The following is a 22276-nucleotide window of genomic DNA, read 5'->3' as shown; positions in this document are numbered from 1 at the left end:
TTTGGTTCTGCTTGGTGTCAACAATGAAATGGTTATGGCAAGGATTTGGTCAGTGGCAATCTTGTTGCAACTATGACATGAATCGAGACTTAATTTAAAAACTATTTTTTTTAAGTATATTGCAGATCAGGATATGAACATATATCGGCACCAGCAATGATGAGACTATGCCATTACTGAGGACTTAGATCATTAAAAGTGATGTGATTATGATGCTTGGAGGAACGGACCTTGCACTTTAATTCTATCCTAAATGGTCTCTCCAGAAACCATAATGTTTCTCTGCAGTCCATAATGAATGTTGCTGTCAAGCTGACTTTTCCCTCCCATGCATCTCCTCTCTGGCTTGTTTAAAGAACACTGTAGCTACTATGACCATTTCATCTCTTTTAATTGATTATAGTGCATGGAGTCCCCTGGCACTGTCCCTACATTCAGTGTTTAACCGCTTTAGAGCAGGTTAACACTAAATTAGTATGTGTAGCATTACAAAAAAAAAAGAAAAAGAAAGAGCATACCAAATTCAAATATTAATAACATAGGTGCCTAAAAGAATCACCAATTTACTTGAATTTCCATCCGTCTATGTCTGTCTTAAGTAACAAATCAATTTTTCTCTTTATCAGTGACTGTGCCATCAAAGCATTGTATATGAACAAATCATTGGTCATAAAGCTAAAACAAATAGTGTGTGTAGGTGTGGCTAATAGAGATGTCCCAAATAGTTCACTGGCGAATAGTTCCTGGTGAACATAGCTTGTTTGCTTTCGCCACGGCGGGCGAACCTATGCGATGTTCGGTCCGCCCCCTATTCGTCATCATTGAGTAAACTTTGACCCTGTACCTCACAGTCAGCAGACACATTCCAGCCAATCAGCAGCAGACCCTCCCTCCCAGACTCTCCCACCTCCTGAACAGCATCCATTTTAGATTCATTCGGAAGCTGCAATCTTAGTGAGAGGAGGGACAGTGTAGCTGCTGCTGATTTAATAGGGAAATCGACAGCTAGGCTAGTGTATTCAGTGTCCACTACAGTCCTGAAGGACTCATCTGATCTCTGCTGTAAGGACAGCACCCCAAAAAGCCCTTTTTAGGGCTAGAACATCAGTCTGCTTTTTTTTTTTCCTGTGTAATCTAATTGCAGTTGCCTGCCTGCCAGCATGTGTGTCAGGCTCACAGCGTATACTGTGCCCACTTGCCCAGTGCCACCACTCATATCTGGTGTTACAATAGCTTGCATTTAAAAAAAAAAAGAAAAACTTTTTTGACTGTAATATAATAGCAGTCAGTTTCCTTCACACGTGTGCGTTTCAGGGCCTGCCAGGGCATAGTGTCACACCAGTGCAACTCATATCTGGTGTAACAGTAGTGTACATTAAAAAAAAAAACTAGAAATTTGACTGTGAAATAATAGCAGTCAGTTTCCTTCACACGTGTGCGTTTCAGGGCCTGCCAGGGCACAGTGTCACAGCAGTGCAACTCATTTCTGGTGTAACAGTAGTGTACATTAAAAAAAAGAAAACTAGAAATTTGACTGTAATATAATAGCAGTCAGTTTCCTTCACACGTGTGCGTTTCAGGGCCTGCCAGGGCATAGTGTCACACCAGTGCAACTCATATCTGGTGTAACAGTAGTGTACATTAAAAAAAACCCTAGATATTTGACTGTGAAATAATAGCAGTAAGTTTCCTTCACACGTGTGCGTTTCAGGGCCTGCCAGGGCACAGTGTCACACCAGTGCAACTCATATCTGATGTAACAGTAGTGTACATTTAAAAAAAAAAAAAAATTTGACTGTAATAGATTGAATAGCAGTTAGTTGTCTGCAAGCGTGTGTGTCAGGTCTACAGCGTCTACTCTTCCAACTTCTGCCAGTGCACAGTGCCACTCATATCTGTTGTCACAGTAGCTTGCACGCATAGTACCACTAATCGAAAAAAAAAATGACAGGCAGAGGCAGGCAACCCGCAGGGGCCGTCGTGGTCATGGTGCTGTGATTCCCTTTGGCCCTAGAATAATGCCCAGTGTTCAGAGGCCACATACCCTGAACTCGAAAAGTTCTGAGGACATAGTTGACTGGCTAACACAGGACACCCAATCTTCTACAGCTTCCGCTCGGAATCTTGACGCACCATCCTCCTCCAGCTTAGCTTCAGGCACCTCTCAAGTTACCACTCGCCCGCCTGCCACCACCACCAACACTAGCACCACAGCCGCTTCACTTGATCTGTCAGAGGAGTTATTTACACATCAGTTGGAAGAAATGAGTGATGCGCAACCATTATTGCCAGAGGATGTAGATAACAGGGATATGTCTCGGTCAGGCAGCATTACACACATGGACGTACGGTGTGATGATGATGATGTTGTACCCACTGCTGCTTCCTTTGCTGAGTTGTCAGATACAAGTGAAGCGGTTGATGATGGTGATGCGTCCGTGGATGTCACGTGGGTGCCCGCTAGAAGAGAAGAAGAACAGGGGGAAAGTTCAGATGGGGAGACAGAGTTGGAAGCACAGGGAGGTCGTCGCAAGGAGCTAGTGGCACAGTCAGACAGCATGCATCGGCACCTGGGGTCAGGCAGACAGCACGCCAATCAACGCATGCTGTTGCCACCACCAGAATGCCGTCATTGCAGAGCTCAGCAGTGAGGCATTTTTTTGGTGTGTCTGCCTCTGACAACAGCGATGCCATTTGCAACCTGTGCCAAAAGAAACTGATTTGTGGGAAGTCCAACACTCACCTAGGTACAACTGCTTTGCGAAGGCACATGATTGAACATAACAAACACCTATGGGATCAACACATGAGTACAAGCAGCACACAAACTCAAAGCCGCCATCCTCCTCCTGGTCCAGCATCTTCAGCCACGTCAAACACTGCTGTCCTCCTTGCCCCCTCTCAATAATCCGCCACTCTGTCTCTCGCCTTGAGCAGTTCCTGCTCATCTGCCCACAGTCAGGTGTCTGTCAAGGACATGTTTGAGCGTAAGAAGCCAATGTCACCAAGTCACCCCCTTCCCCGGCATCTGACAGCTGGCTTTTCTGAACTCTTAGCCCGCCAGCTTTTACCATACAAGCTGGTGGCGTCTGAGGCGTTCAAAAAATTTGTAGCTATTGGGACACCGCAGTGGAAGGTACCCGGCTGAAATTCATTTGCACAAAAGGCAATCCCCAACCTGTATTCGATTGTGCAAAAGGAAATAATGGCATGTCTGGCACACAGTGTTGGAGCAAGGGTCCATCTGACCACTGATACCTGATCTGCAAAGCATGGTCAGGACAGGTATATCACCTACACTGCACATTGGGTAAACCTGCTGACGGCTGCCAAGCATGGAATGCGTGGCTCTGCAGAGGAGTTGGTGACACCGCCATGACTTGCAGGCAGGCCTGCTGCCACCTCCTCTACTCCTCCTACTCCATCTTCTTCCATAACCTCCTCGGCTGAGTCCTCTTCTGCTGCTGTGTCTTGATCCACATCAATGGCACCCCCCCCAGCTCCCAAGGTACTATTCCACATCCCGGATACGGCAGTGTCACACCGTCTTGGGGTTGACTTGCCTGAAAGCAGAGAATCACACCAGACCAGCACTCCTGTCCGCCCTGAACGCACAGGTGGATCAGTGGCTGACTCTGCACCAATTGGAGATCGGCAAAGTGGTTTGTGACAACGGAAGAAATTTGTTGGTGGCATTGAATTTGGGCAAGTTGACACATGTGCCGTGCATGGCACATGTGTGTAATCTGATCTTACAACGCTTTGTGCATAAGTACCCATGCTTACAGGACGTCCTGAAGCAGGCCAGGAAGGTGTGTGGCCATTTCAGGCGTTCCTACACTGCCATGGCGTACTTTTTAGATATCCAGTGGCGAAACAACATGCCAGTGAGGCGCTTGATTTGCGACAGCCCGACACGTTGGAATTCAATACTCCTAATGTTCGACCACCTGCTCCAACAAGAAAAAGCAGTTAACGACTATTTGTATGACCAGGGTGCTAGGACAGCCTCTGCAGAGCTGGGATTTTTTTTGCCACGTTACTGGACGCTCATGCGCAATGCCTAGTCAGTCGCACCAAAGGCACCATCAGCGACATCATACCATTTGTTTTCTTCCTGGAGCATGCCCTGCGAAGAGTGCTTGGTCAGGCCATAGATGAGCGTGAAGAGGAAGAGGAAGAGTTGTGGTCACCATCACCACCAAAAAAAGCCTTATCAGCATCGCCTGCTGGACCTGCGGCAACGCTGGAAGAGGATTGTGAGGAAGAGGAGTCAGAGGAGGAATGTGGCTTTGAGGAGGAGGAGGAAGACTAACCACAATATGCATCCCAGGGTGCTCATTGTCACCTATTTGGTACCCGTGGTGTTGTACGTGGCTGGGGGGGAAGAACATACCTTCAGTGAGATCACTGAGAACGAGGAACGGGACATGAGTAGCTCGGCATCCAACCTTGTGCAAATGGGGTATTTCATGCTGTCATGCCTGTTGAGGGACCCTCGTATAAAAAGGCTGAAGGAGAACGACCTGTACTGGGTGTCCACGCTACTAGACCCCCGGTATAAGCAGAAAGTGCCTGAAATGTTACCAAATTACCGCAAGTCGGAAAGGATGCAGCAGTTCCAAAATAAATTAAAAAGTATGCTTTACACAACGTATAAGGGTGATGTCACAGCACAACGGGAATCTAACAGGGGAAGAGGTGAAAGTAATCCTCCTCCTTCCACGACCACGCTGGCAAGGACAGGACGCTTTAAAGACGTGTTGTTGATGGAGGACAAGCGGAGCTTTTTAAGTCCTACGCATCGCCACAGCTCTCGGGGTCCACCCTCAGAGAACGACTCGACCGACAGGTAGCAGACTACCTCGCCTTAACTGCAGATATCGACACTCTGAGGAGCGATGAACCCCTTGACTACTGGGTGTGCAGGCTTGACCTGTGGCCTGAGCTATCCCAATTTGCGATAGAACTTCAGGCCTGCCCCGCTTCAAGTGTCCTGTCAGAAAGGACCTTCAGTGCAGCAGGAGGTATTGTCACTGAGTAGAGAAGTTGCCTAGGTCAAAAAAGTCTAGATTACCTCACCTTTATTAAGATGAATGAGTGATGGATTCCGAAGGGACTGACAGTGGGCGATAGGCCTGATGAGGGGGACGTAACAGGGATTTAACTGATAAGAATAGTACTACTTAACACACCTTATAATAATGCAGAGAGAGGCAACGCAGAGAGAGGAGTCTGAAGAAGAAGAGTCCGAGGAGGAAGGTGGCTTTGAGGAGGTGGAAGACCAAACACAGCAGGCGTCCCAGGGGGCTTGTTGTCACCTTTCGGGGACCCTTGGTGTTGTACGTGGCTGGGTGGAGGAAGAGACCTTCAATGACATCAGTGAGGACAAGGAACGGGACATGGCTAGCTTGGTATCCAACCTTGTGCAAATGGGGAGTTTGCGTTTGTGCAAATGGACTGTTTGCGGTGCGTTAAACGGGGAGTTTGGTCTGTCACTGTGAAGCGGACATAACCCTTACACTACCTGATCGATACAACATCATAACTGATGTTTTAAAGCACGTTATTCCAAACAATTTAGGAATGTTAGGTGATTTATGCCCTTTATGGATTAAAACCAGACTCTGCATCAACTATGTAATTTTCCATGGGAGTTTTGCCATGGATCCCCCTCTGGCATGCCACAGTCCAGGTGTTAGTCCCCTTGAAACAACTTTTCCATCCCTATTGTGGCCAGAAAGAGTCCCTGTGGGTTTTAAAATTCGCCTGCCTATTGAAGTCTATGGCGATTCGCCCGGTTCGCCCATTCGAAAGATTTGCGGAAGTTCACGTTCGCTGTTCGCGAACGGAAAATTTTATGTTCGCGATATCTCTAGTGGCTAAGGCAGAGATCACACACTTCCTTGTAGTCATAGCCATTCATACCATTAGTTGGAGTGCTGATAGGCTAAAAACAGTCAGCTACTACTCCCAGCCAATCAAAACTGCCCATTGCTGCAAAGGCCAATACTTCCTCATTAGTCAAAGCAGCACAGCTTGGGACTCTCATTTAACATTAAAAAATAAAACCCTGCTCTAGCCTTATAACTCTACTTTCCAATTCTGTCACTTAAATGAGCACTATATGGTCACGAACACAAACATGTATTCCTGACCCTATAGGGTTAAAACCACCATCTAGCCACTCTGGTCCCCTCAAGCTCCCTAAATATAGTAAAATCTTACTTGTATTCAAGTCTGAAGCTGATTAATTTGTCCCTGTTTCCTTTAGACCTGCCCACTGCCTGCTGACATCATCAGAAGTGGTAGCCTGATCTAATCACAATGCTTCCCCATAGGATTGGCTGAGACTGACAAAGAGGCAGATAAGGGGCAGAGCCAGCACAATTCAAACATAGCCCTGACCAATCAGCATCTCCTTAAAGAGATGCATTGAATCAATGCATCTCTATGAGGAAAGGTCAGTGTCTGCATGCAGAGGGAGGAGACACTGAATGTTTGGTGGCATTTTAAGCAGCAATGACCCATGAAGGTTCTCTAACAGCCATCTGAGGAGTGGCCAGTGAAGTTATCACTAGGATATAAAGTAAACACTGCATTTTCTCTGAAACAAGCAGTGTTTACAGCAAAAAGCCTGAAGGTAATGATTCTACTAACCAGATCAAAGTCAATAATCTGTAGTTGTCCTGGTGACTATAGTGTCCCTTTAAACCCTTACCAAAACTTCTGGAATAAAAGGGAATCATGACATGTCACAATAACTATCCCTAATACTGCTCTTGCTATTGTGTTCATGTTAACATTTGTAATAGTTAATCTCATTTGCTGTTAAATCCCCCCTTTCTAACATTGTAATGTTCTGTAGACTTAATAGCACTATATACATGTCAATAATAATAATAACACATAGTTTGGGCTTTTACTGTTTTGTGGAGACCTATCAATTAAAAATGAGAATGCTCCAAAATGTGAATTTGGTTTTAAAAAAAAAAAATGCTAAAACATAAATTGATAGACACATAAAATCAAATCACTATGGGACCCCTTAAACATCTCAGATTCCATGTCTTGGTAAATTTCACCCAGAAAAGGGGACTAACTAATAATAAGTCTTTAAGAAAACATGAATCTACATCGATCTACAACATGGTAACATTGAGGGTAAAGACCGACATCCTGCGCAAGCTACCACCCGATATTGGTCCTGGATGTGGATGTCAAGCTCCTGGCAAGCGTGCTGGCCAACCGCTTGGCACCACTACTCCCGGACCTGGTCAACCCAGACCAGACGGGGTTCATTCCAGGAAGAGAGGTCTGAGACAACACCATATGGGCACTGAACCTGATCTCCGTAGCTGTGCAGTCCAACCAACAGACTCTGATCCTCTCCACTGAATCCAAAAAGGCTTTTGATAGGGTAAACTGGGAATTCCTCTTCGAAACCCTCCGGAGCCTGGGCATCGGCCCCAAAAACATACAATGGGTTGAGGCGCTCTACAGTGAACTGACGGCTAGACTCAGCATCAACGGGGCCCTCACGGACCCGTTCCACATACGCAACAGAACACGCCAGGGATGCCCAATATCCCCCCTGCTCTTTGCACTAACCCTAGAGCCATTCCCTTAATAACATCAGAGGCAATGAGGCAATCTGCAGACTCAGTATAGGCTGATCACAACACAAAGTCCTGGCATATGCAGATGACCTTCTCTTCATTGTACAACACCCGGCCACGACACTGCACATGATCATGACGGAATTCAAGACAAACGGCAACGTCTCCAACTTACGCATCAACTACACCAAATCAGAAATTTTAAATCTCATGTCAGACACACCCAAACCCAGACGCTCAGACGCTGCTTTCCCTTCTGCTGGTGCACCACCAAGATGCGGTACCTAGGGGTATGGCTCATATCGAACCCGGCAGACCTATACAATCACAACTTCCTACCACTTCTCAAGACTGAGCAGGCAGAACTTCAAGCCTGGAACACCTATTACATATCATGGCTAGGCCGCATCAACGCGGTGAAGGTGACCCTACTCCCTAAATTCTTATTCATTTTCTAAACAATACCCGTCGCTGTGTCGAAGAGCTTTTTTACATCCATCCAAGCGGCTGTCCATCACTTTATATGGAATGGGCAAATCGCCCCGAATAGCCCACTCCCAACTGACACTCCCTAAACTCAAAGGAGTACTGGCTCTTACCGACTTCAGGACTACATTGCAACCCACCTCACCCGAATCATCGGCTGGTCGACAACACCACGAGACAAACTATGGGTTCAACTAGAAGTGGATAGCTCTGATTGTGACCTTAGAGCCCTGCCATGGCTCACACAAGAAGCGAGCCGACGCACCCAACACGCAAATCCATTTGTGAAAGCCACCCTCCGTATCTGGCATCAAACCAGCCCCAAATACTATCTTACTACCAACCCGAGCTCTCTACTCCCCCTCAGGGGAAACCCGGATTTCCCGGCAGGAGACATGGGCCCCACCCAGAGATTGAGGACCAACACCACAATACCCTGAATGGTGGACATACTCAGACCCACATGCACAATAAAGCCAATAAAGCAGACCTGTTTCCAGACCAAAGGCACACCTTCCTACACACTATAGCAAGGGAACAACTACAGTGATATGCACGTTCGATCCCCCAATGACTGAGCCTTACACGGGATTGTACAGAGTTTGAGTCCCTGTGCCTGTCAGATGTTCCCCCCGAGAGCGATATCCCAGATATACACCTCATTGACAACTGGACGATACGTTCTGGCACCACCAGGCGCTGGGAAGAAGACCTGGACGAAACACTCACGGACGTAGACTGGCATAAAATCATTACACTCACCCGGAAGACCCCAGGATCAGCGAGGCTCCAAGAAAATTCATATAAAGTATTTATGAGATGGTACATCACCCCAGTGAACCTACATGCTAGGGACAGCTTGAAATCAAATACGTGCTGGCGATGCAGAAGGGAGACTGGGTCATTTCGCCACCTATGGTGGGACTGCTCCCTCATCCGGCCGTTTTGGGAAACAGTAGGTCGAGTGACCAATGAAATTACAGACGAAAACATCCCGATGACACCAGCACCTTTTCTACTACACCATACAACAATACCCGTGCCAGCATATAAACGATCAGTGATACCGAGGCTCCTCAATGCAGCGAAAGCAACAGTCCAAATCTTCTGGAGGCAACCACGCACCCCCTCACTCAGACGTTGGGTGGAGGAGGTGGAAGACACCCAGAAATTCAAGGACCTGAAGGCAACGACAGCGTACGCAAAAGAGAAACATATAAAGAGATGGTTCTACTGGCTAAGACACATCGCCTCGGATGACTTTGTGACACTCTTGAGTGCACCTGAACACCGGGAGGAGCACACGGGAGGCGTGTGAAAGGCGACCACTTGGCGCACCGGCGGAGCGGGGTTACCCGGAACGGGGACGGGAAATAAAGAATGACCGGATGGCAAAAATATCCACCTGGATACTGGGAGCAAAATACTATTGCAATGGTCGCACCCGATGGCTAAACATGTATAAGTTCATACCAGATGTACAATACGCAGTGCCTCTGCGCAGGCACCATAATGACTAAACGTGATATATATGCTATGATTACACATGTGAAATAAAAACATATATAAAACAAAATGGTAACATTTGCACCAAGAGGGTTGAATAAAAATTTTAATCATACTCATTTTATGGACAACTGATTACACTTTGATTATCACTTTGGATAGACTTTTAGATACTTATTTTTATTAATATTAATATATGTAATTAATAGGAGATCATCTTTAGATTGATAATATCCTACCTTTAGTACATAGATAGCAATAGTTTATATATATATATATTAGGTTCCAGAAATAAGCTATATATATATTGACTTATTTTACCATTAATACAAATAACCATGCCATAGATGTCTGGTCCATAACAGCGAGGCATAATTTATTATTTAAAAAAAAAAAAAACATTTGCAGTGTTTACAATAATTTTCCATTGATATTTTATCTCAGACATCAACAAGTATGATCAATTAAAAAAAAATCTTACTTTATTTCATATTGGTGATCAACAAAATGGATGTGTTATCTTTACTTTAAGAAATGAGTGATATAATGCAATAACATCCTTCATCACTATATTAGCCCAATGATTCAAGATTATATGGAAAACTACCTAGTATTTAGATTCTAAGAATGTTTTAACTGGTGCTCCTCCCTTTATTGTGCTGATTATAGGCACTTACCTAACTGAGGGAGTTTCTAACTTTTCAGGAGTGGATACATCACAGCATTTTTTTTTACAAAACAGACAAAACTTATCTTATTTAAGTCTATGATTAGACCGCAGTTTCCCTCATCATATCGACTGATCCTTTATCCAGCATTTACATAACTAAACACCTCACTCATTGGCTCTTCCTGGCTACTTTTTGATTGGCCAGTATTGGATTAACACACTCCTTCATGACATCACTTTTATGATATATTGGGTCTTTAACTATCTCTAATTCCTCTCTTGGGGATGTACCTCAAGGATGTACCATATATACTTGTGTATAATTTGAGTCGACTTATCCACGGGTCAGTGCTAGTTTCGATAGAATTTTGTACATTGAACGTGGAGCAATGTCAACTCTAGAAAGCCATTTGACTCCTGAACGCCGTTCGACTCCCGACCGCCTGACTATTACAGAACGCCATTCGACTCCCGAATGCCATTCGACTCCCGAACGCTGTTCTCCTATCTGGTTGGGATGTCAAACAGGCAGAGATACACATTTCAGCGGGGTTCGCGGGCTTGCGTAGCCAACTCAGAGATCCATGCCTTCGATGACCATGTACCGCTGCCTGTGTTAGGGAGATGAACACGTGCGTTCGTATATACGAATAGCACCCACCCAAGGAAATGCTTGTTTGCAGTTAACAGCCAGGGGTGGTTGGTGATTGCTAGGTGTTAAAAAGAGGGACCACACAGAGTCTATTCGGTAACCAATTCCATTCGAATTTCATTAGAAAGTCGTACCCTCGACTTATCAACGAGTCATAGCATATTTCACAATTGTTGGTCAAAAAACTGCACTCGACTTATACACGAGATTGACTTATAGATGAGTATATACGTTAGTATTTTTATGATAAAATTCTCTTGCTATCATTCATTCTAGATTTATAAATCTATTCTATCATTTATCAAACACTTAACATATACGTATAGGTATTTCAATTTCCACGTTTCTAAAGTGACTTGAACGCCTAATGAGGTTTATTTAAATGGAAATGGGTGTTGTACATTGATAGCAATTGCAGATGTGGTTTAGAGTAATTCACTAAACTGAGAATTAAGGGAATTCAAAGTTAATTCAACATTTTACTAGAAGCATTACTGACTTGGATAATTTTTACAGTTAATATTTTGGCCTAAAAGTGAAATTTGCTTTGATTTCCCAACAGTTAACACATTAGTGAATCACCTTGATTGTAATAGCTGTCATATCAGAGTAAAAGACAGTAAGATAGTATGTTATGCAATGTTGAAAATAAAGAAAACCAACTCAAAATTAGTTTTAAATGCCCAAAATGTCTAGGATTTTAATTTATTTTTAGAAGTTACGGTTTTAAAGCTAAAACTGTGCAACATTTGGTATACTAAGATTACAACTTTAATTGTAGTCACAAAATCCAAAACCTAGTCTACACAAAGCTAAATATGTGTAGATAGTACACCCTTCAGGCTATGCAACTAAGAACATTTTGACACTTCAAAACTTTTTTTCCCCATAAAATCCTTATAATATACTTTTCATATATTTCTTGACCTTCATGGCATATAGCTGCAGTTATTTATTTTGTCATATATTTAATTATTTTACTGTTGTCTTTGCATAATTTCTTAATCATATTTTTAGTATTAACAAAACAATACCCCAAGCTGAAACTCTCAAAGGAGGTTATACTATTTCTCCTGGGTATTTGGGGAGTTCTTTGAATTATCCCTTGGATATTGACCTACCAGGTCTAAACTATTTCTGTAATCGATCACAACTGTTCTGTAACTGTGGAATAACCTTGCAGAAAAATCTTCCATCAAATTTTGCTTAGAGGATATGCTTCTATAATACTATATTTCTCTCTGCTAACATTTAACTCTGTTTATATGTACCATTTTCATATTTTTAATTGTTTTTATCCATATACAAGCATTGTACATGTTTTCACCAAATGGACAATGTGTCTTAATTGCACTTCAAGTATAAACTAATTATTATATAGCAACTTGGATAGAACCCCACAAACAGGTAAGGAGACAATATTAAGAAATCTAGATAAAAACAGGGGGTAGGTGTAGCGCTTCAGTAATCCTTGACAAGGTATATGTGGAGAGAACAGAGAACAAATGATAATGTAGTATTTTAAAACTGTAGTTGTGAGAGGTAAAATAAACTCACACTTTTCTGGAGATATAATGCAGCTCGAGTGTATGAGCCTGGGCGGAATAATCCCCGCCTATAGGTCAAGTGCAGAGGTAATTCTTTGAATTATAGGTGTAGTAGGGGGTATCCTCCTAAAAAATAAACAAATAAAAATCGTATATGGTGAAGTATGTAGAGCTATGGAGCAAGGGTGGATAAAAACTATAAAATGTACACTCACGTGTAATGGAGCCTTTAAACCTGGCTCCTCTGATAGCGCTTGAAGTGGTATGATCCCCACTCAAGGATACAGGTTTAAATATAAATTCTTCAGTCCGTGTACTAGCTCCCTCTACAGGCAATAACACATATACTGTAAGGAATAAGAGGAGCAATAGCTCCCTCCATAGACATTAAAATAAAAATAAAAAATTAAGATAAACTCTAAAACGATTTCTGTTACTAATAATAATATTATCTATGCATAGACAATATTAGATAAAAACAGGAAGCATAATTTAGGGGAAAATAACAGTGTAAAAGGTATAGAAAACTCATAAATAATAAGAAAAATTGAGTACATGGTTATAACTGAATCTAAGACCATCTTTGTAAATTCCAATAACAGTTAAAAATATACTTAATATAATGACAAATATAGATAATGCAGTCTGAAGCAAATTAAATAATGAAAAATAATAAAAGTGTAATTCACATAAAAATATTTAAATTAAATTAAAAATAAAATAAAATATCAGAATTACAGATATATACCAGAGGGGTTCTACAACAATACCTAATTCATATATGTAAAATATAATAAGTACACTGAATACAAAAAATGCACAGAAAAACACAAACAAATATAAAATAAAAAAAGAAAATAATGAGTATAAAATAGAATACACCTCTATAGGCATTATAAAAGTCAATGGAGGAGGAAATGAAATGGAAAATGGGAAAGGAATAATAAGATAAAAATAAGAAAGGATACAAAAAAAAGTAAATAAAGTAAAAATCTATGGTTAAAAATGTATTTATTTATAGAATGTTTTTTGCTAGCAGTTTTGAGTAAAGGCTTGAAATATGCCCTACCCGGAATTTTAACCAATTCTCGGCCTATGTAGACGTTAATAAGTTTGTTAGACAAGCCACACTAAAGAGATTTTACAATAAACAAATAAACTATCTGCAATACTATACCACAAAATACAGACAACAATTCGGAAATTAAGCACACACAACTAAAATCCAAGTCAACCTTCTTTCCCTATATGCACAAATCAGGATGTTTAGAAACCTTTGAAAAGCTGGTAACCCAGGATTGAAATAAAATAAAACATTGCAAAACAGATGTCTATAACTTTACTAAAAAAAAAAAAACGGGAAGTATTAAAAGAATTGAAAAATGATGATAGCATGTGTGACGAAGTGCCCTTCGCCACTTTCTCCTGGAGAGGCCTGCTTGTCTGCCTCCTACCCTGCGACTATGGCCCCTGGGAGATTGTACCCTCTTAAACCAGCATTTGGGCTTACGGACTTTTATTGGACTGTGTATGGCCCTTTAAGAACTGTCTGTGGGCACATTGTGACTTTGGTGAACAATGCCCCTTTAAGACTATGGCCCCTGGAAGATATTGCCTGTTAAAGACTATTTTAGCAGATTGGATTTTAAAAGACTCTTGCTGCCCCTTTAAATTGCATTGGAGCAGCTCTGCAGCTTTAAATTGGCACTTTGGATGCAAACGAACACGTGGCGGCGGCCATCTTTGTTCATTCGAACGAGGTCAGCGGTATGTGTAGCCAAATCCATGGAACTAAAATCGGCTACACATTTCAACGGACACCGCTGACCCTTACCTTCTCCTACACTCCATTTTCAGCTGCAGAGTCCCGTTCGGCAGTTTGAACTCACTGCTATACTAAGCCAAATGCACGAACGGCCCCGTTCGTGCATTCGAATGGGACTTAGTCATTTTTCTGTGTAAACTAGACCAACCGCACAGCCCAAATCTATGGAACTGTTTTGGGCAGGAAAATGTGCTTGCGGTCGGTCATAAAGGACTCCAAGCTAACGTTTTATCTACTGGATGGATTTGTCTGATTTTGAGAGTGTTTATGTTTAAAGTGTGCTGATTCTGAATACATATTTTTTTATGAAGATTGGACGTATATTTTTAAAGTTATAGTACATATATAAAAACTGTATTTTTCCTGCTTGTGATAATTATGTTAACCCATTGTGTGCCATAATTATATCACAGGCAGATGGGAGGATTTTGTGTATAGTTGCTGGGAGTGTTTTCTGTAATGTACGTGTGTTATTGGTTGTTCTGTAAAACCCTGTGGGTGGTCCTATGTAGGGAAAACCTGCATAAAAGAAGGCCCTTTGGTACCAAGTAAAACAGAACTTCTTGACCCTCAACAAGTAGTCTTGTCTCGTGATTGGAGGGGACAGCTATATTCACACTGGGGATTGCTATGCTCTGCATACTCCCTTGAGCTTGAATCACTTAGCTCTTTTAAGAGCTTGTTCCTGATATGCTCTCCTGGAGGAGAGGTCTTCCCCACACGGTCCTGGAGGCCAGAAGCTGATCCAGGGTGGAAGGAAGACGGCGAGACTCCAGTTAAGCTATGGCGTTTGTGGAGTCTGCAGTGGTTGTGGTGTCCAATGCGGTGCTTGTGGTCCTCGGTGCAAGCTAGGAAGCATCCATTAACGGAAGGTTCCGTTACAGCATAGTTATACAAACAGCAGACAAGGGAGGTGGCCTAGTGATTATGCCTAAAGACATTAAAGACATGTATATTGCAGAAGCATATAAACACTTGAAGAATATCTCTGTATATGAAACTCTCACTCAAGATCCTACCAAAATCATAAAAAAATAAATTATTACTCCTTATTGACAAAGTTAAAAACAACAGTATTTTAAATAATTTGTATTCCCATCTATACCGGTTATATATTTTCTTCCTAAAATACACAAGGACACAAAAGATCCCCCTGGTCGTCCCATGGTTTCAGGTATAAATTTAGTGCTTTCAAACCTTTCCAAATATATAGATATAATTTTGCAACCTTATGTACAAAAGACCAAATCCTATTTAAGAGATAGCATGGGTCTCCTTCAAATTTTTAAAAAATATAGATTGGGACAACAATTACATATTAGTAAGTACACCATCATCCCGCACAATATTGGTTGTAACGTAATAAGAAATATATTGGAAAAAGAAAACAATATCTCAAAAAAGCAAATTGTTTTTATTGTGGAAGATATCCAGTTGATTTTAGAAAACAATTATTTTTGGTTTTATGATACTTTTTACCTGCAAAAAACTGGAACGGCGATGAGGACTAAGTTTGCACCTAGTTATGCAAACCTCTTTATGGTGGACTGGGAAAACTCCACTGTTTGGGGATGGGAGAAGGGGGGGCATGCCATGGGGACGAACCTGGTTCTCTATCACCGCTACATTGATGTTTTGTTTTTTATCTGGAAGGGGCTAGAGAAAGTGTTAACTGACTTTTACATGTTTTTTTTTTTTTTACTTTAAACACCAGAGGCATAATCTTAAGCTCTAATTACAGCAAAACTTCTATAAATATCTTAGACCTGGAATTTATGTGGAAAATAATAATCTAAAAACCTGCACATTTTTTAAAAAAGTACATACTAACACCTTCATTGACCTCACTAGTTGTCACTATGCCCCATGGCTGAATGGTTTACCGAAAAGCCCTTTTTTAAGATTTAAAAAAATTGCACAGACAGCATTACTTTTAATACACAAGCTCAGATGCTAAAAGATAAACTCTTTGAAAAGAAGTACAATACCACCACCTTAGACACTCTAATCGAAAATATAGGTACCCTTGAGAAAAATGCCCTGCTGGAATATAAACTGAAACAAAAACAAGACATAGTGCTTCCTTTAGTTTTTAATTACAGCAAAAAAAGTCAATAAACAAAAAATTATTAATAAACATTGGAATATACTTAAGGAGGACAAAATACTGAAAAAGATGCTACCATCCAAAACCAAAATCGTATTCAGAGGAGCTCCTAATCTCAGATCCTTCCTAACTAAATTACACAAAGATATCCACTAAACAAAAAAAAAACACTTTAAACAAACAAAAAAACAAGGTTTCTTCAAATGTAAAATGTACTCGGCATGCAAATACACGGATAATTCCTGTAATAGTACTACTAAATTTAAATCAAATATCACTAACAAAGAATACAAAATAAATAATGTTATCACTTGTAATACTAAAAATTTAATTTAAGTGTTGGAATGACCTTGTGGTCTCCAATACATAGGCATGACAATCAGAAAACGTAAAACCAGGATAGCTGAACATTGCAGGAATATTCTAAAGGGGTTTTCTAACCATACCGTGTCCAAACATTTCCAAATACACAATAAAAATCCTAAATTCCTGAAATTTTACGCTATCGGTATCTGCACTTTACCATGGAGAGGTGGAAATATTACTCAAGTCCTTGGGCAGTGTGAAATGAAATGTTTTTTTTCCCCTAAAAACTTTAATTACCACCGGGCTTAATTCAGACAACCCATTTAAAAAAAAAAAACATAGATTTTTTACTTTATTTACTTTTTTTGTATCCTTTCTTATTTTTATCTTATTATTCCTTTCCCATTTTCCATTTCATTTCCTCCTCCATTGATTTTTAAAATGCCTATAGCTGTGTATTCAATGTTACCTTCTGTTTTATACTCATTTTTATTTTCTTTTTCTTTTATATTTTTTTGTATTCAATGTACTTATTATTTTTTACATATATGATGCAGGTATTGTTGTAGATCCCCTCTGGTATATTTCTATAATTCAGATATTTTATTTTATTTTTAATTTAATTTTTATTTTTTATGTGAATTACACTATTATTATTTTTCATTATTTAATTTGTGTCAGACTGCATCATCTATATCTGTCATTATATTAAGTATACATTTTAACTGTTATTGGTATTTACAAAGATGGTCTTAGATTAAGTTATAACTATGTACTCCATTTTTCGTATTATTTTTGTGTTTTCTATACCTTTTACACTGTATTTTCTCCTGAATTATACTTATTGTTTTTATCTACTCTTGTCTATACATAGATAATATTATTTATTATTAATAAAAGTTGTTTTAGCGTCTTATCTTAATTTTTATTTTAATGTCTATAGAGGGAGCTATTGCTCTTCTTAATTCTTTTAGTATACGAGTTATTCCAGTTTTTTGCCTGTAGAGGGAGCTACCGCCACTTTTATCTTTCTTATACAAATTGCCTGTCCACAATTTTTTTGAATCCCTGGCCTATCTAGGTAGACACCAATTTGTTGGAGCAAAAAATTTAATAAAAAATTAATTGGTCATGTGATTATGATGTCACAAAACCGTTATTTTCCAAATCCAAAACCCATTTAAGCAGCTCAGATCCCATTCACTCTGTAAAACACTTTGATTGAGCAAATCGGAAATTTGCTCTTTAGCATGTGAGTAGGTTTAACTTATTTATTTCTTTTTCAGTGTACACTATTGTGGTTCTGTTTGTTTATCTCCACATATATACGGATGGAATAATTTATATTTAAGGAAAGATACAAAATAGGTGTGGCTAAAAAGAAGGCGCTTAACACTTATTTGGTGCAGATTATTTGGTGTAGCTGCTATATGCACTTTTAGTGGATACTCCAAAACCACTATAATTGTGAAACCAAAAGAAAACAGAATACCAAGCAGTGAGTCAGAATGTAACAAACTTCAAACCAACTTGATATAAGTGCAGCGCTAAAAGTATAATACTAATATTCCTTATGCACTTACCCCTTACAATAGGCATGGGGTGTACATGCAAAGTAAACAAGAAAGAAAGATATATAGGGTAGTACTGTCAGATAATGTTAGTAGAGAATATATAATACAAAAAGGAAACTCACATTGTAAAGAGCCTTTTATAAGGATATAGGCGCTAAACACATCAGCCAACGTGCCTTTTAAGGTAGGCAGTAACACCTAGGGATAGAGGATGTTCCTTTCTTCCCTCTGTCTGTGGATTGTATCTCCAAAATAAAACACAAAGAAGATTCCTGATGCAGATTTATCTTAAATCAGATGATGCAGAACATAAATATAAACTCAGTGCTCACCTTTTATAGAGCCTTTTAGGAACTGGCTCTAAGTACTGCAGGCATCAGTGTCAAATTAGAGGTGACACTTCCCTCAACCGGATACCAAATATAGGGAGGAGATGGAGTGTAAGTACTTAAAATTTCAATTTATTAGAACGAAAAAATAAAATACATGTAAAAAATAGCATGCATAAATATAAAAATAATAATAATAAAGTCTCCACTCTCCTCTTCTGTGGAGACTTTATTATACTTTATAAAAGGTGAGCACTGAGTTTATATTTATGTTCTGTATCATCTGATTTAAGATAAATCTGCACCAGGAATCTTCTTTGTGTTTTATTTTGGAGATACAATCCACAGACAGAGGGAAGAAAGGAACATCCTCTATCCCTAGGTGTTACTGCCTACCTTAAAAGGCACGTTGGCTGATGTGTTTAGAGCCTATATCCTTATAAAAGGCACTTTATAATGTGAGTTTCCCTTTTGTATTATATATTCTCTACTAAAATTATCTGACAGTACTACCCTATATATCTTTCTTTCTTGTTTACTTTGCATGTACACCCCGTGTCTATTGTAAGGGGCAAGTGCATAAGGAATATTAGTATTATACTTTTAGCGCTGCACTTATATCAAGTTGGTTTGAAGTTTGTTACATTCTGACTCACTGCTTGGTATTCTGTTTTCTTTTGGTTTCATAATTTATATTTAACCCCTTAAGGACCAAACTTCTGGAATAAAAGGGAATTATGACGTGTCACACACGTCATGTGTCCTTAAGGGGTTAAACCTGTATCCTTGAGTGGGGATCATAGCACTTCAAGCGCTATCAGAGAAGCCAGAGTTTACCGCTCCATTACACGTGAGTGTACATTTTATAGTTTTTCTATGTTTATATTCTATGAGGATACCCCCTACAACAACTATAATTCAAGATATTACCTCTGCACTTGATCCATAGGCGGGCATTATTCTGCCCAGGCGCATACACTGGAGCTATATTAAAGCTCCAGAAAAGTGTGAGTGCACATATTTGATCTCACCTATCACAACTACAATTTTAAAATACTACACTAGTATTTCTTCTCTGGTTCTCTCCACATATACCTTGTCAAGGATTACTGAAGGGCTGCACCTACCCAGCTGTTTTTATCCAGTTTTCTGACTGGAAAAGAGAGAATCCATATTGGTGTTTGAGCTGCTTGTGGACTATTATCTTCTTGCTCTGGCGCTGAATTTTATTTTTGTGTTATTGATTATTAAGAAATCCTAGGACCTAAAATGTTAACATCTAAGGACATGGGAAAAGAGCAAAGCAATATCAAAAAGGGGAATGAACAAAATAAGTACAAGTCAGTCAGTTAACAGGTGTTGAGAAAGGAACTGGGATTAAAGTGGAGCACAAAGAGAGGGCTGCATGTAATAAATAGGTTAATCTAAAACCTATTAATAACTAAAAAAATAATAAACGCGTTTCCTATAAAGTAAAGTACAAGTCCAGGGTATTAAATAAAGCATATTATGCCAACCAATACTAAAATTCACCCAAACATTTTACGGAAGTGAGGTAAATGAGGAAGATAAGTAATACTATAAAATGGTGGGTTACCAAAGCATACAGATAAAATTTATTCTGAAACAGGATATCTAAATGCGAAATAAAAACATATAGACACTTGTATCTTTAAGGACAATACAGTCAATATTTTTTTTCCCACAGACATTCTGTACTACATCTGTGGGAAAAAGTAAAGACTGCACTTTACTTAACCCCTCCCCCCCCCAAACACACAAACATTTTATGAAACAAGGCAGAGCTTGAGGCTTAGTGTTAACATTTTAATGCCCTTTTTCAGGAACTGTTTGCTCCTTATGTTTTTTATAGACTTTTTAGTCATTACTCAAGCTCTATTTCTTTATAGTATTAACAATTTTCCAGGAGTGTAATCAATATTCTTGATATAGTCCAATATTCCTAATGTTCTTGATCATGTTATAGACTAGACTCTATTTTAAGACGTAACATTATATTGGAAGTTTTGTTTGGATTCCCAATGACAGAGGGCAGATTAAATATGCAATTCACTTGACCAGCAACCCATTGTCCAACAGTGTGCAGACATTGTTCTTTAAAAGTCAAGAAGAAAGCTAATGGCTCACCAACCAGTTCATTCTAGAAAGAGAAATTGGTAGCAGTTATAAAGATCTTGAGTGGCTTGCAGTGTGTCTAATGTATCAACCTTTTATTATCATGTTGCAGAACTGTTTGAAGAGTCTGTTTTCTACTTCAGCCATTAATTATAAAGGATTATGAGTCTGAAACTTCCGAAGAGGTCTTATTTTTTAAATAGAAAGTAGGTTATAACTTTTGATAATCAACAAAAGAGCTTTCAGCATACATCTTCGGCATTCAGGTATGGTATTAGTTGTATGGGAAACAAACCATCAGCTGGTTTTAAAGCACATGGGCACTTGTGCAGACAGTGGGATACTGACTGTGTGTGATGCTTTGCCTGTTTAATGAGCAGACAGAGCTGCTCATTAAACTGACAAAGCAATATAAATATTTTACAAATGATAAATCTTTGTACTGAGAGGTAAAGAAGATTTTTTTATTTTTTTTTTAAAAAAAGGAAAATTATTGAAAAAACTAGTAATGTTCTAGACACATATTTAGATTAATTAGATAATACAGTTTCCTCAAAAAGAGGACATATGTGCAGCATAACATGAGAAGACATACACTACTACACTAGTAAGACAATTTTATCCTATACAATTCTCCCCAATGAAGGTGCTGCACACAAAACTAGCATAGCTAGCTGATTGACAGAAGCTGGAGATAGAGCTATACATCAGCAATAGTGATGTCCTGAACAGTTCGCCGGGAACTGTTCGCCGGCAAACATAGCTTGTTCTTGGCGAACACGGCGGGCAAACATATGCAATGTTCGGTCCACCCCCTATTCGTCATGGAGGTGGGACGGTCTGGGAGGGACGGTCTGCTGCTGATTGGCTGGAATGTGTCTGCTGACTGTGCGGTACAGGGTCAAAGTTTACTCAATGATAACGAATAGGGGGCTGACCGAACATCGCATATGTTCGCCCGCCGCGTTCGCCACGAACAAGCTATGTTCGCCGGCGAACAGTTCCCGGCGAACTGTTCGGGACATCACTAATCAGCAATAAAAGCAAAATATCCTGGATCTAAAAACAAAATGTACTGGGTCCTTGCGCTTTGACCATTATTATGCTCAGCATAAAGATTTAAATTCAGTCCTTGCCTGGTAATAAGGAAGTAAAGGTTAGCGTTTCAGCTTAGATAATTCTAAATGTTGTTTGTGACCTTTACACATGTTCTGTAAAATATAATCTTTTAAATGGAAAAAAAGGAATCCTTGTGATAACATAATATGCTTTCTCTGTAGACAAAGAGGGTAGTGTGCACAAAAATTCAGAGAGATTCAACGACATAATTTGTAGGTAACATCCCATAAATGTGAACACAGAACATTTTTTCACTACAATGAGAAATCAAAATTAATTTCAGATTTTAAGAGACAGTAGAGAACAACTTAAGAAGATTATTGAAGCAGTTTTAGTGTATAGATCATGCCCCTTGTGTCCCACTGCTCAGTTCTCTGCCATTTGTTTATACAGCCCTAGT

The sequence above is a fragment of the Pelobates fuscus genome, chromosome 1 (genome assembly GCF_036172605.1).
Source record: "Pelobates fuscus isolate aPelFus1 chromosome 1, aPelFus1.pri, whole genome shotgun sequence".
NCBI classification, from domain to species: domain Eukaryota; kingdom Metazoa; phylum Chordata; class Amphibia; order Anura; family Pelobatidae; genus Pelobates; species Pelobates fuscus.
Note: the sequence above shows the minus strand (reverse complement) of the source record.